Here is a 12,480-nt window from a genome sequence, read left to right on the forward strand (position 1 = left end):
AATGTCTCTGTTTTGGGCAGAGAATTTGAAGACCATGTCTCCCTTATAATATCCTGTTAACTGAACTGTTTTCTACCTTCTGCTGTGGATCTCCCAAATACTGCAGTCTCCCAAATCCTGGAACAGGCACACTGAAGCTGGTATTCTTGAGACTGTCATTATCAGTAGAAACTTAGCTTTTCCCATATCATATGTCATTAAATTCCCTATAACTCTGAGTAGCACTACCAAATTTTCCTTTGCCTTCCATTTGCTGATGAGACACCTTTCTTTTTATGATTTACAGTCCTAGTCCTCGTTAGTGTCAACTTCAAGAAAACATTGACTTCTGTAGTTTAAATAAACTCAGTCAGTAATTCACTGTTATCAATGATGACCCTATGCGGTGTTTGCTTGAAATTGGGGCTTTTCTTGTGCTTCAAGGAAGTTGCCGTTGATCAGCCAGTACTTTTGGATTCTCTTGTCCTCTAAGGCAGTTTCCTACCAGACCTTACAAAACAAATCCATGAAGTGGATTACAAGTGCTTTTCAAATTTTATTATTTACTATTTTATTTTTATTTTATTATTTTGAGTAATTGGTCCTACTGAGTCCCTTCTCTAGTTCATTTGTCATTCACTTGTATGAAAGTAAATCTTGATAATTGCCCAAAGTCTCTTGATAATTTTGTCTTTTCAGAAAATCGACAGATATTTCATTTGCCCCTGATTACCACCCACTGATTACCCCTGACGGTTAAATTTCTGAAGTTTCCAGTTTTCTGAAGAAGTCTTTTTCCTCTTTCTGATCAATCAGTCTGTATCAGACACTTGCAGCTGCACCTATCCTGATCTTTACTCGTCAACAGTACAGAGCACAACCACTTTCCAGATTTCCAGTGGAATCTGTACTAGTCCCCAGCAATTTGTTTTCCCCTCTACATGTGTTTGAATACAGGCACTTGAGGCAAATACTCTGGCTGTGTATTCACAGGGGATATTCCATGTCTGTCAAGCTGTACTCTCAGCACTTCCTTGCTTTCTCCTATCCCTCCTCTAATTCTCTGATTTTTGGTCACTGTCTCCCTCCGTTCACTAGATTAGCAAGTCTAGTCTCACTTGATTAAACATCCCATGAAATAAATGTTTTCATACATACATCTAATATGTATATACAAAATATTTCTGCATTTATTTGTCCATGCATAAATGCTGCTTGCAGGTTATGAAGAGAACAGATGCTTTGTGTGTGCTGTTATGCACTTGTGCAATAAAAGAGAAAGAGAGGAATGTAAAAACTTCAAGTACTGAATAATTCTCTTTTTGTTTGTGAGTACTGCCTTCAATTCTTTATCTTCTTTATGCTTTGCTGGTAGTGTTATCTTTCTGTCTGATTTTTCAGATGATACAAGTTGTTTTTTTTTTGTTTGTTTTGTTTTTGTTTTTTATTATTATTATTTGTTTATTTTTAACTATAATTGAAGCAAGAAGCAGAAAGCAGTCATGCATATGCCTGGCCAATTTGACAGTGTTGGTTTATTCTTCTTATAGAGATGGTGTTGAAATGTTTTGAAAAGCCTGGTCCTGTAGAAGGACTCAAAACACAGGGGTTAAAGAGATGCAACAACTGCCATGTTCTTTTCTTCTAGAACTATAGTTATACATAAAATTGATAATTGAAAAATCAATATGCAGTGCTGTTAGCACATTTGAACTGGAATACTGAATTATGCTATCAAAAAATGAATTTTACAATCCATAGATTTATTTTGTTTTAAAACTTGATTTCCTTTGAGGGAAAAATGGTTTGCATATATCTAAATATTTTGAGGAACATATATCTCTATTACTTAATGTTATTAAGATAGCAGTCTCTTTTGGTAGGAGGATGTGACAAGTTATGTGTCGTTCAATTTTTTGTAACATACTCATTTTATAAGAATTCTTTGGGACATTTCTGTTTGTATACCATTATTCTGGGTTAATTTATTTTCCTAAATTAGTAATTATTGTAGGTGGGAGAGAAACATAACTACACACAAGAACTGTTCTTTTCAAGTTTTTTTTCATTGTCCAATGCCTACTAAAATAAACTGTCTTTCTATAGTGAAGGAAATGTTTTCAGATGCATTTTTTGTTGGGAAGGAAAAAATTAAAAAGAACATTATGTTCCATAACTTGAAAGTTTTATTTTGTGGTGTTAAATGCAAAGGTGGAGGAAGATAAAAATGTAAAAGTATGGCTCACAACACTATAAATTTAAGTCTTTTTTTTTTTCCTGTCTATATACATTGAGTGGACAAATAGTCTCTGAATTTTATAAGCATGGAAAGCATTTTATTCTAAAAAATGTCAATAGTGCTAATCCTTTGAAATTAATTATCAGTATTTAATATGGTCTATTTTAAATTCTCAAAGCTTGGACCTTCTTATAGCATTCATAGAAGATTGAGTATACACATGCAGGTACATGAAAGTAGTGATCAGGAGATAGCATGAAGTGAAATGGCTGTTACTGCATATCCTTAGGTTTAACTGTGTACTCCAAATCACAGAGATTTAATACAAGAGGTTTTTTTTTGTTTGATTGTTTTTGTTTATTTGTTTGCATGTTTTTCTTCTCCATATAATCTTCACAGTGCTTTTTTTCATTATACCATTCTGTTGCCAGAAAAAGTAAATTAATTAATAACTACTCTTTCCTATATACTTCCTTAAAGTAGAATAGAATAAGTCATTATATTTTGCTTCATAGTCTTTCCTCGGCTCTCAAAAACCTCCCGGAGTCCTACCAAATTTTGTTAGGTTCAGAATTAGAAGCTTTATAAAAATGAATGCTGCAATTGGGCAGCAATTATTTTGTACACTTCTGAATTTACAGAACTGGCCCTCAGTTTTTAATTTGATGCTTTAGATTAAATCTGATTTGGGGGAATCAATGAAAGGTTAAACAAAGTCTAGGCAGCTTCAGTGGTTAGAAGTCAACAGCTTTGATTGCATGCCAAACTGATATACAAGTTCAGTTTTTCTGTTTCACATATTTCTTATTTTCTAACCTTTTACAAAAACGTTATTGCATCAAGCTTTGATAGTGGGAGGAAAGAATTAGTATGCTTAACAAAACATTGCTTGTTACCATATATTGTATTTTAAAAAGTTCAAAGTAACAGATGAAAAAGTATAAGCAGCAAAAATAGATATTTTACACAATTTCTGTCAAGGTTTCAGCTGCTATGCCCATTGCTTTGACAGTTTTCATTGCCACTGATTTAAGTCAAATCATTGGTAGAGAGTAAAAGCCCATGGATAAATTTATACAACACAAAATGGTACATGTAAGCTATCTGTTTTTCAAGCTCACTGTGTACAATATTACTGTGGGACATTTTGTGTTTCCCACAAAATAATCTTTGCCTTTTTTGTATTTAGAAATAAGATGTTCTTGATGAATAAATACAGCAGTTAAACTGAATGTTAGCAATAAACTGAATGCAGTTAACAGAATTTTCCCTTTCCTCTCTTAATAATGGAATTAAATATGTGCTGTGGTTGTCTATATGTTAAAAAAAACAAATACAGCTCTCAGTGTAATTTTATCTATATATAGCCTTGTGTGTGTGTATGGTGTTATTTTACCTATATTATTTGTCATGTGAAAGCTGATATGCAAAGATCAGTTAAGTTGAGGGAAGTGTTATGTAAAGTCACCAACCCATCCGATAAAAGAACCCAGATACTGTGAAGCTTACAATGTCCATTTCCATTTTATAATGTAAATCAATCCTTGAGATGTCTGTGGTTCCTAATACAAGGCCCTCTAGACAATGTGTAATGTAATGACTTTTGGTAGCATTACAGTGACAGAAAGCAAAGAACCAGAATTAGAAATCATGATATTAGGAGACTGTGGGACTGATGGTGCCTGCTGATACTTCACTGATTGCACAAAGGCCCCTGGCATATGTGCTGCACAATCCACACTGCATTCTCTGGGTAGGAAATGTAGCTTTTTGTTACAAACAAATGCCTTCTTACAGTGTTTATTTTTTTTAATTACACGTACAACTAATACTGAAGGGTCTTTCAGAGAACCTCTTATGTCATGTTTTTATTTTATTTTGTTCCAATTGGCTCAATCTATCCTGCTTGAAGTAAGTCTGAAAGATCAGTAAGTGTTTGATCTTGCTCTGATTAAAGTCAGTGCAAAATTGGATTTGAATTTAAAGGCACAAGTTCAGTCTATTAAGAGGAAAAAAAAAAAAAAGAAAAAAGAAAAAAGAAAGCCCTTCCAACACATTTAGGATATTTCCTGTATGAAATGGAAACTCAGAAAATGAAAGCTTACAGTTGTTTATTCGCACTTTTGTTTTGCTAGGCATTTGTTAAACAACCACAGACTTCTTTGACATGCTATCATTCACTGTAAATTTTGAGTTTAGAGGAATGAAAAGCCAGGAGTAGTAAATTAGATCATCATTCTGTAATTCTTACAATTCTTTAAGTTCTACCTCAATATTGGTGGAGACAGTGGAGTTCAAAGGCTTGGAGAGGGGTGGGGGGATGCTGCTTCTTTTAAGTGCCTATATACTAATGCGCGTAGCATGGGAAATAAACAGGAAGAGCTGGAGTTCTGCGTGTGGTCGCAAGGTCATGATCTCATAGCGATAACAGAGACGTGGTGGGACAGCTCGCATGACTGGAATGTTGTCATGGAGGGCTGTGTGCTTTTTAGGAAAGATCGGCTGGCTAGGCGGGGTGGTAGAGCTGCTCTTTATGTGAGAGAGCAGCTAGAATGTATTGAACTTCACTTGGGGGAGAGTGATGTAGCAGTGGAGAGCTTATGGGTGAGAATCAAGGGGCAGGCTGGTAAGGGTGACACTGTTGTGGGTGTGTACTACAGGCCCCCTGATCAGGATGAGGAGGCTGATGAGGCCTTCCATAAGCAACTGGATGTAGTGTCACGTTCCCAGGCACTGGTGCTTATGGAGGACTTCAATTATCCAGATATTTGCTGGACGATCAACATGGCCAGGCACGCATGGTCCAGACGGTTCTTGCAGTGCGTTGAAGACAACTTTCTGATGCAGGTGGTGGAGGAACCGACGTGGGGAGGGGTGTTACTGGACCTTATTCTCACCAACAGGGATGGACTTGTTAAGGAAGTAAAGGTTGGGGGCAGTTTGGGTTGTAGTGATCATGAGATGGTGGAGTTCAAGATCCTGAGTGGAAGAAGCAAAGCAATAAGTAGGATTGCTACCCTGGACTTTAGGAGAGCCAACTTCGATCTCTTCCGGGACCTACTTGGAGCTATCCCGTGGGCTCGGGTGTTAGAAGGTAAGGGGGCCTCTGAGAGCTGGTCAGCATTTAAACAGCTCTTCTTCCAAGCTCAGGATCGGTGTGTCTCTGTGAGCAAGAAATCGGGAAAAGGTGGCAGGAGACCTGTGTGGATGAGCAAGGAGCTCATGTGCAAGCTCAAAGGAAAGAAGAAGGTCCATGAAATGTGGAAAAAGGGTCTGACCACTTGGGAAGAATATAGGAATGTAGTCAGGGCCTGCAGGGATGCAACGAGGAAGGCTAAAGCCCGTCTGGAATTGAATCTGGCTCAAGTGATAAAGGATAATAAAAAAGGCTTCTGCAAGTATGTTAACAGCAAAAGGAAAACTAGAGAGAATGTGGGCCCCTTACTAAGTGAGGGGGCGGTTCTGGTAACGGGGGATGCTGAGAAGGCAGAGATACTGAATGCCTTCTTTACTTCCGTCTTCAGTGAAAAGGCTCTCCTGCAGGATTCCCACACCGAGGAAGTTAGTGAGAGGATCTGGGGAATGGGAGATTTCCCTTTAGTCAGGAAAGAGGACGTGCGTGAGAGCCTAGGCAGTACTAAGGTCCACAAGTCCACTGAACCGCTCTCCATCATTTTTGAGAGGTCTTGGGTAACAGGGGAGGTCCCTGAAGACTGGAGGATAGCCAATGTCACTCCGGTCTTCAAAAAGGGCAAGAAGGAAGATCCAGGTAATTATAGGCCTGTCAGCCTCACCTCCGTCCCTGGAAAGGTGATGGAACAGCTTGTGCTGGATACCATCTCCAGACTGGTATCCTGGGAGAAAAGGAGGTTATCAGGAGTAGTCAGCATGGGTTCACCAAGGGGAGGTTGTGCTCGACCAACCTGGTGGCCTTCTATGACGCTGTCACATGCTGGGTGGATGGGGGAAGAGTGGTAGATGTAGTCTACCTTGATTTTAGAAAGGCCTTTGATACTGTCTCCCACAACATCCTTATAACAAAGCTGAGGAAGTGTGGGATAGACGAGTGGACAGTGAGGTGGGTTGAGAACTGGCTGACTGGCAGAGCGCAGAGGGCCGTCGTTGGTGGTGCAGAGTCTGGCTGGAGACCTGTAACCAGTGGTGTCCCCCAGGGGTCTGTGCTGGGTCCGGTCTTGTTCAACATCTTCATCAATGATCTTGATGAGGGGATAGTGGCCACCCTCAGCAAGTTTGCTGATGATACGAAGTTGGGAGGATCGGCTGACACGCCTGAAGGCTATGCTGCCATTCAGCGAGACCTGGACAAGCTGGAATGCTGGGCAGTAAGAAACCGGATGAGGTTCAACAAAAGCAAGTGTAGGGTCTTACACCTAGGGAGGAATAATTGCATGCACCAATACAGGCTGGGGGATGAGCTGCTGGAGAGGAGCTCTGCAGAGAGGGACCTGGGTGTCCTGGTGGACGACAGGTTGGCCATGAGCCAGCAGTGTGCCCTCCCTCCCTCCCTCCCTCCCTCCCTTCTTCTCTCCTTCTCTCCTTCTCTCCTTCACCCCCTCCATGGACATAACAAATCTCTAAGTGACCTGTGAGAAGGAGATTTCTTCTCTAAATTTTATTTGGGGTGTCTTCTTCAACTGGCTGGACGAAATTTTTTATAAATCTTCAAATCTACCACAATTTTTTTTTTTTCTATGACAACAGAATATATATATGAATAAGAGGATAATTGTTTGCAATCATCAAAGTAATGTGTTCATCATGAAAAACTGGCTAACAATGAAAATGCAAAAAAAAGTTTAGAAGGACTGCTGAAACATCCAGGGAGTAAATTCCCAAACATAGACAGCTGTTTAAAGAGGTTAGAATCTAAATTGTAGAGAGAAATTCAAAGGAAAAACACAACAAATTAAATTATAGCTTTGGTACTGGGTAGTCTGTAAGTACTTAATATTCTTTAAGTCAGGTTTATATAGCTAAAATCTGTGGCTTCACTGGGAATGCAATGTGAATGCACCAGAAGCAAACTGGCTGAATAAAATATTTTGTTGTCAGATCTGTGAATCCCAACTTTAGGCAAAAAGCGGTGACCTTTGTGAGCAGTCCATGTGAGAAGATGTATTATCCCACAGGTGGATTTTAGGAATGCATAGCATGGACTGACCACACAGAATTCAGTGTGATGCACCACCAATCACCATTCCTATTTCGAGGCAAATGAAAACAGAGGCAGCTTGCTTTCCATTTAACCCACCTTCCATATTCTTAATAGGAATATATACATATATGTATATTTGAGAAAAGGGAATTAAGATTTGAGCTGTACTCTTCACAGAGATATTTAGTATGCAACTGCAGTCTAGACTAGGAGAAAAAGATGCTTCTGATGGGTGTTATTGGTCAGTGTAGCTATTCTCCTCTATTACTACAACCTTCTGCATGTCCCAGCACACAATTATGGATTCCATTTCAAGAAGATTGGGATATAACAGAAATTTGGTGTGCAGCCTCTTCATTAAGTCCATCTTGGGAGCATGAGTCCAGGTGCTTAACATCCTTAATGGTTCCTGCGGAGATCCACTGCATATTTAAAAAACAATTTCTCATTTAACAGGTTACAAATTTATTTTTCAATGCTACCTAAAGATGAGGTAAAATAGCATTAGAAAGCTTTTGAACAGAATGAAATGAAACACAGAAATGTTTGTTTCTTTTTATAATTAGAGAGCCTAAGATCCCTGCAATGTACTCAATCATATACCCCCCAGACAAAATTTCATTCTTAAGTAATACTTATATTGAAAAAAAGCTGAAATAAAGAGCTAACCATTCTAAAGATTGGTACTACACTTTTATTGTAGTGACTAGACTGAGACATGTAATTGATTGGAAATTACGAAGTGTACTTTTCTGCCCCATAGCTGCAGCTAACACTGCAGCATGCAGAGGGTCTGAAATCACTGTCTGTAACTTCCATTAGGTCAATAGCAATTTTTCATGTCTTGGGTTAAGAGACTCAGGGTGCACAGCTTCAGTTCTACTTATATTTTGTTATATTTTGTTATCATGTGAAGCTTCATGATTCTTTCCCTTGGAATCAAGTGCTTCCTTGGTCTATTTATACAGGTCACGCTGTGTAATCCACAAAGATTCAGTTGTCTTTGTTTCTGTGAGGAAAATATAAATTAGTTTATTGTGAAGACAAAGTACAGCTCAGCACCCCACATAAGATGCTTTCTGAATTGAAAGCAGTAACTATTCTATGCTTACAACACTGGCAGGGTACTTTTAAGGCTGGATTGCTGCCTGGGTTATTGAACCCCAGAATGCTAACATGAAATCCACAGAGGCTTTACAGTGATTTTCATACAATTTCAAATTATGCCTGAAGAAATATGGACAGCTGTAACTCATAAACACTGTATGAGCAGATGAATTGCAAGGTCAAATTTTGTTCTGGACTACAGCAGTAAGATTGATTTTTATTTTATTTTTAAATCTACCTGAAGATTACAAAATAATGAAATTTTGTTTTCAAGTTTATGCACGAGTGTTCATACTGTAAAGGGATCTTGTTAGAAATCTCTCTTTTTTTTTTTCATGTATAGTATGGATTTCTCTGGCTATATCAATGAACATGAGTAGGAGCAGTGAACGTTTGTAATCTTGAATGAAAGGCATACATGACCAATTTTCCTACAAGATTTTATTTGTGAAATTTAAATCAGTTGTGCAGAATAAATTTACAACAGCTCTATCAACTTGCTGTATCCTGAAAATTATATATTTTTTTTTAATGGTATGAATTTAATAGCAAATCAAGAAGGCTATTTAACCCTTTAATAGAAAGGTTACTCTGAAAGTAACATCTAATTTATTTCCATGGGAGCTACAAAAGGTACAAAGAGCATGATAACACTATTTGGCAGAGCAAATTCTCAGTTGCAAATCACAAGTTCTCAACAAAGCCACCACCATTAGCTATGCATTTTCACCAGTGATGAACAAAAGCCTGTATGCTGTACTCGTAAAAATCTGCACCAGGGGAGGTGACCCATTGTCACTGTCACCGCTGCTGAAACACTCCATGGACCACTTCAATGTGCTCACATCCACTGTTTAGATTCCATAAACATTCCATAAGCAAATGTCAATGAATGTCAATGGGTGCCATTTTTTCTGCATGGAGGAATTCAATGACATACCTTTGTATGTGTACACATGTCTATGTCAGACACCATTTTGTCTGATCGTCTCTCTGCTGCCATTGGTTGCATGGCAACAAAATGTCAAAGAATATTGGTGGGAAGATTCAGCCTCTACTGCCATACTACCAACATCTGCCTTTGACATTGTAGGCCAACATAATAAAATATGAACATCCTTTGAAGCAGCCCTCATATAAGTCTAGATAATAAATATATAAATTATGTTATCACAATCTGATACTTCTGTAATCTTATATAATAAGTATATAAATAAGTTGAGCTCAGCTTATGTCCAGAAAATAAGTTCTTACTTTCTGGCCCTTTATACTTGCAACCCCCATTAGGTAAAGTGAATGAGTTTAAGGACTGAGATATTCCTTTATCCTTCAGTTCCCATTTCAGGATTTTTGAATCAGACGCTTGATCCACCTGTTCTGGGTTTGGCATAGGATCTGGAAAAGAAGGGATATTCAAGGACAGGTTTTCAATTTACTTGATCTATCAGCTAATTATGAAACCAAACTTACATTAACAAAGACAAACAGAGGAATTGCTTTGCTGTCAGGGTTTGAAAAGTGATTGGTTGTCATTTTAGATTAATTATTGTTCTGTGGAGGTGAAGCTAATTTCTTTTCCATGATGTCTAGAAAACTAAGGATGGGCTTCCTCTTTTCTACCTTTCTGTATCTGAAAAATATTTGTATATTCTAAAATAGTTATCACAGCTGTTCCCTATAACAGGTGTAAATCTTCAGAGAATGTTTCTTTCTCCTGCTTAGTTAGCTCTTGAGAACTGAAGTGAGGTATTCTACTAGAGTAACCATTTGCAGCACGTATAAGCCCAAAATTTGAATGTCTAAAGTCTTAGTCTGGAAAAAATAATTTAAAATCATGAATAGTAAATGCAGTGTACTAATTTTATCAACGGCAACAGAATTGGTAATGTGTGAGAGCTATGTTTGGAAATAGCAGAAAAATTAGACCAAGGCAAATACTGGTCTCTAAGCCTTTCTTAAAACAATATGTGGTTTGGCAAGATGTATTCCTAGCTATTATAGAATAGTATTTCTAGTGTCATTGATGTTATTTATCAAGGTTTCTAATTTGTCAATCATGACTTAATGCTTTGAAAATGTATTCGTCAGCAAAATTTGTGAAATTTGATCCGAATATAGACTCTTCAGTTCCCAAAAGATACGGAAAGTGGGGGGAAAAAAGGCTTGACACTAACGGAAACATCAATATAAATAAGTATAAGTACTTTGTGATAAATGGATATGCAAAATGTAGCCACTAAAAAGGCTTTTTTTGGACATCCTTGAAAAGTACAATTATTTGACTTTTATACAGAGGGGCATTTACATAGTAATTTATTTTCAGAGGGGATTTTATATGGATTTCACTGGAGGTATCAACATAGTGAGTACTGATATTTTTACAATAGTTGTTACAGGTGACTGAAGGAAGAAAGAAAAAAAAAAAACAACAATGAATGTATCAGTTATTCAAATATTCATAGAATCATAGAATTATTTGAGTTGGAAGAGACCTTTAGAGGTCATCTCGTCCAACTCCCCTGCAGTGACCAGGGACATATACAGCACAATCAGGTGCTCAGAGTCTCATCCAGCCTGACCTTGAATGTCTCCAGAGACGAGGCTTCCACCACCTCTCTGAGCAATCTGTTCCAGTCTTTCACTACTCTTATCACAAATAATAATAATAATAATAATAATAATAATAATAATAATAAAAAATCTTTGCATGCAATCTAAATCTCCCCTCTTTCAGTTTGAAACCATTTCCTCTCATTCTATCACAGCAGATCCTGCTAAAGAGTCTGTACCCTTCTTTCTTATATACCCCCTTCAGATACTGAAGGGCCACCATCAAGTCTTCCCGGAGCCCAGGTCCCTCAGCCTGTCCTTGTAGGGTAATTTTTCCATCTCTACAATCATTTCTGTGGCATCATTTCTGTGGTCCTTCTCTGGACACATTTCAACAGGTCTATGCCTCTCCTGTACTGAGGACATCTGGACATAGTACTCCAGGTGAGGTCTCACCAGCACAAAATGGATGGGCAGGATCATCTCCCTAACCCAGCTCACCATGTTTCTTTTGTTGTAGTCCAGATACACATGGCTTTCTAAGATGCGAGGGAACATTGCTTTCTCATGTCCAGCTTGCTATCCACAGAACAAAACTGCTTAATGTTTCTGAAGACTATTTAAATAGGAACAAGTGGTAGTCTTCTATTCTGGACTTGTGAAGGAAGGTCAGTGACTTCAAGTAAATTCCAGGTAACCATCACTGATAAACTGGGAGCTTCCTGGCACTGGAGCACAACAGCCAAAACACCAGTATCATCTCAGAAGCCAGGGAAAGGCACTGAATAAGTAGGACAAAAATAGACGTTTTTTCTATTGAATTGCCCTTTTCAAGTTTTCCAGCACCTGAGACACAGAGCACTAGCTCCAGACAGAGCAACTTAGTATGAACAAAAGCATGCCCTGTGTTTCAAGCTAGCTTCCATGTGTTAATTGCAACTCATAAGTAAGTTTCTGTTGAAAGTAGATTAGCCAAAGTTCTTGAAAATATCCTGTGAAAAAGAGATTACTCTAGGAGAAAGAAGAGCTATGAAGCTATTTTATTTGTTTATTATTCTGTGGTGCTTAAAAACAGTAAAAAATCTGCCTCTTACAGAGAAATCTCAGGCAAGAAATGAAACTGCTATGAGAACTCCTAGAAAACAACATTGCATTTCATTCCAGCTTAGTATATTAATTTAGGGCTATTACTCAGTTCATTTGTGATTGTCCTTTTGACATGTTAGCTCTCAAAGCACTGTGAACAAAGCATTTGCCCAGATATCAATTATCTGTATAGAAAAAGATAATAATTTCCATAATTTATTTCATTGTGTTAAATCATCATGTATGTATTTTCAAGTCTGTTAGGCTAAATGTAACATACACTTTCATCTTTGTTATTCAAGTCCATTTCTTACACTGTTTCTAAGTATTATCCTCATTGAGT

The 12,480-nt window shown here is 37.9% G+C and overlaps 1 protein-coding gene across 8 annotated transcripts in view; it reads left to right on the forward strand.

Annotated features, from left to right (window-relative positions):
- The window catches only part of PCDH9 (protocadherin 9), a 719,118-nt gene that overhangs the window by 335,392 nt on the left and 371,246 nt on the right, over positions 1–12,480 (forward strand). The gene's annotated exons all lie outside the window — the stretch shown is intronic.

Source organism: Meleagris gallopavo, chromosome 1 (genome assembly GCF_905368555.1).
Source record: "Meleagris gallopavo chromosome 1, MGAL_WU_HG_1.1, whole genome shotgun sequence".
NCBI classification, from domain to species: Eukaryota; Metazoa; Chordata; class Aves; order Galliformes; family Phasianidae; genus Meleagris; species Meleagris gallopavo.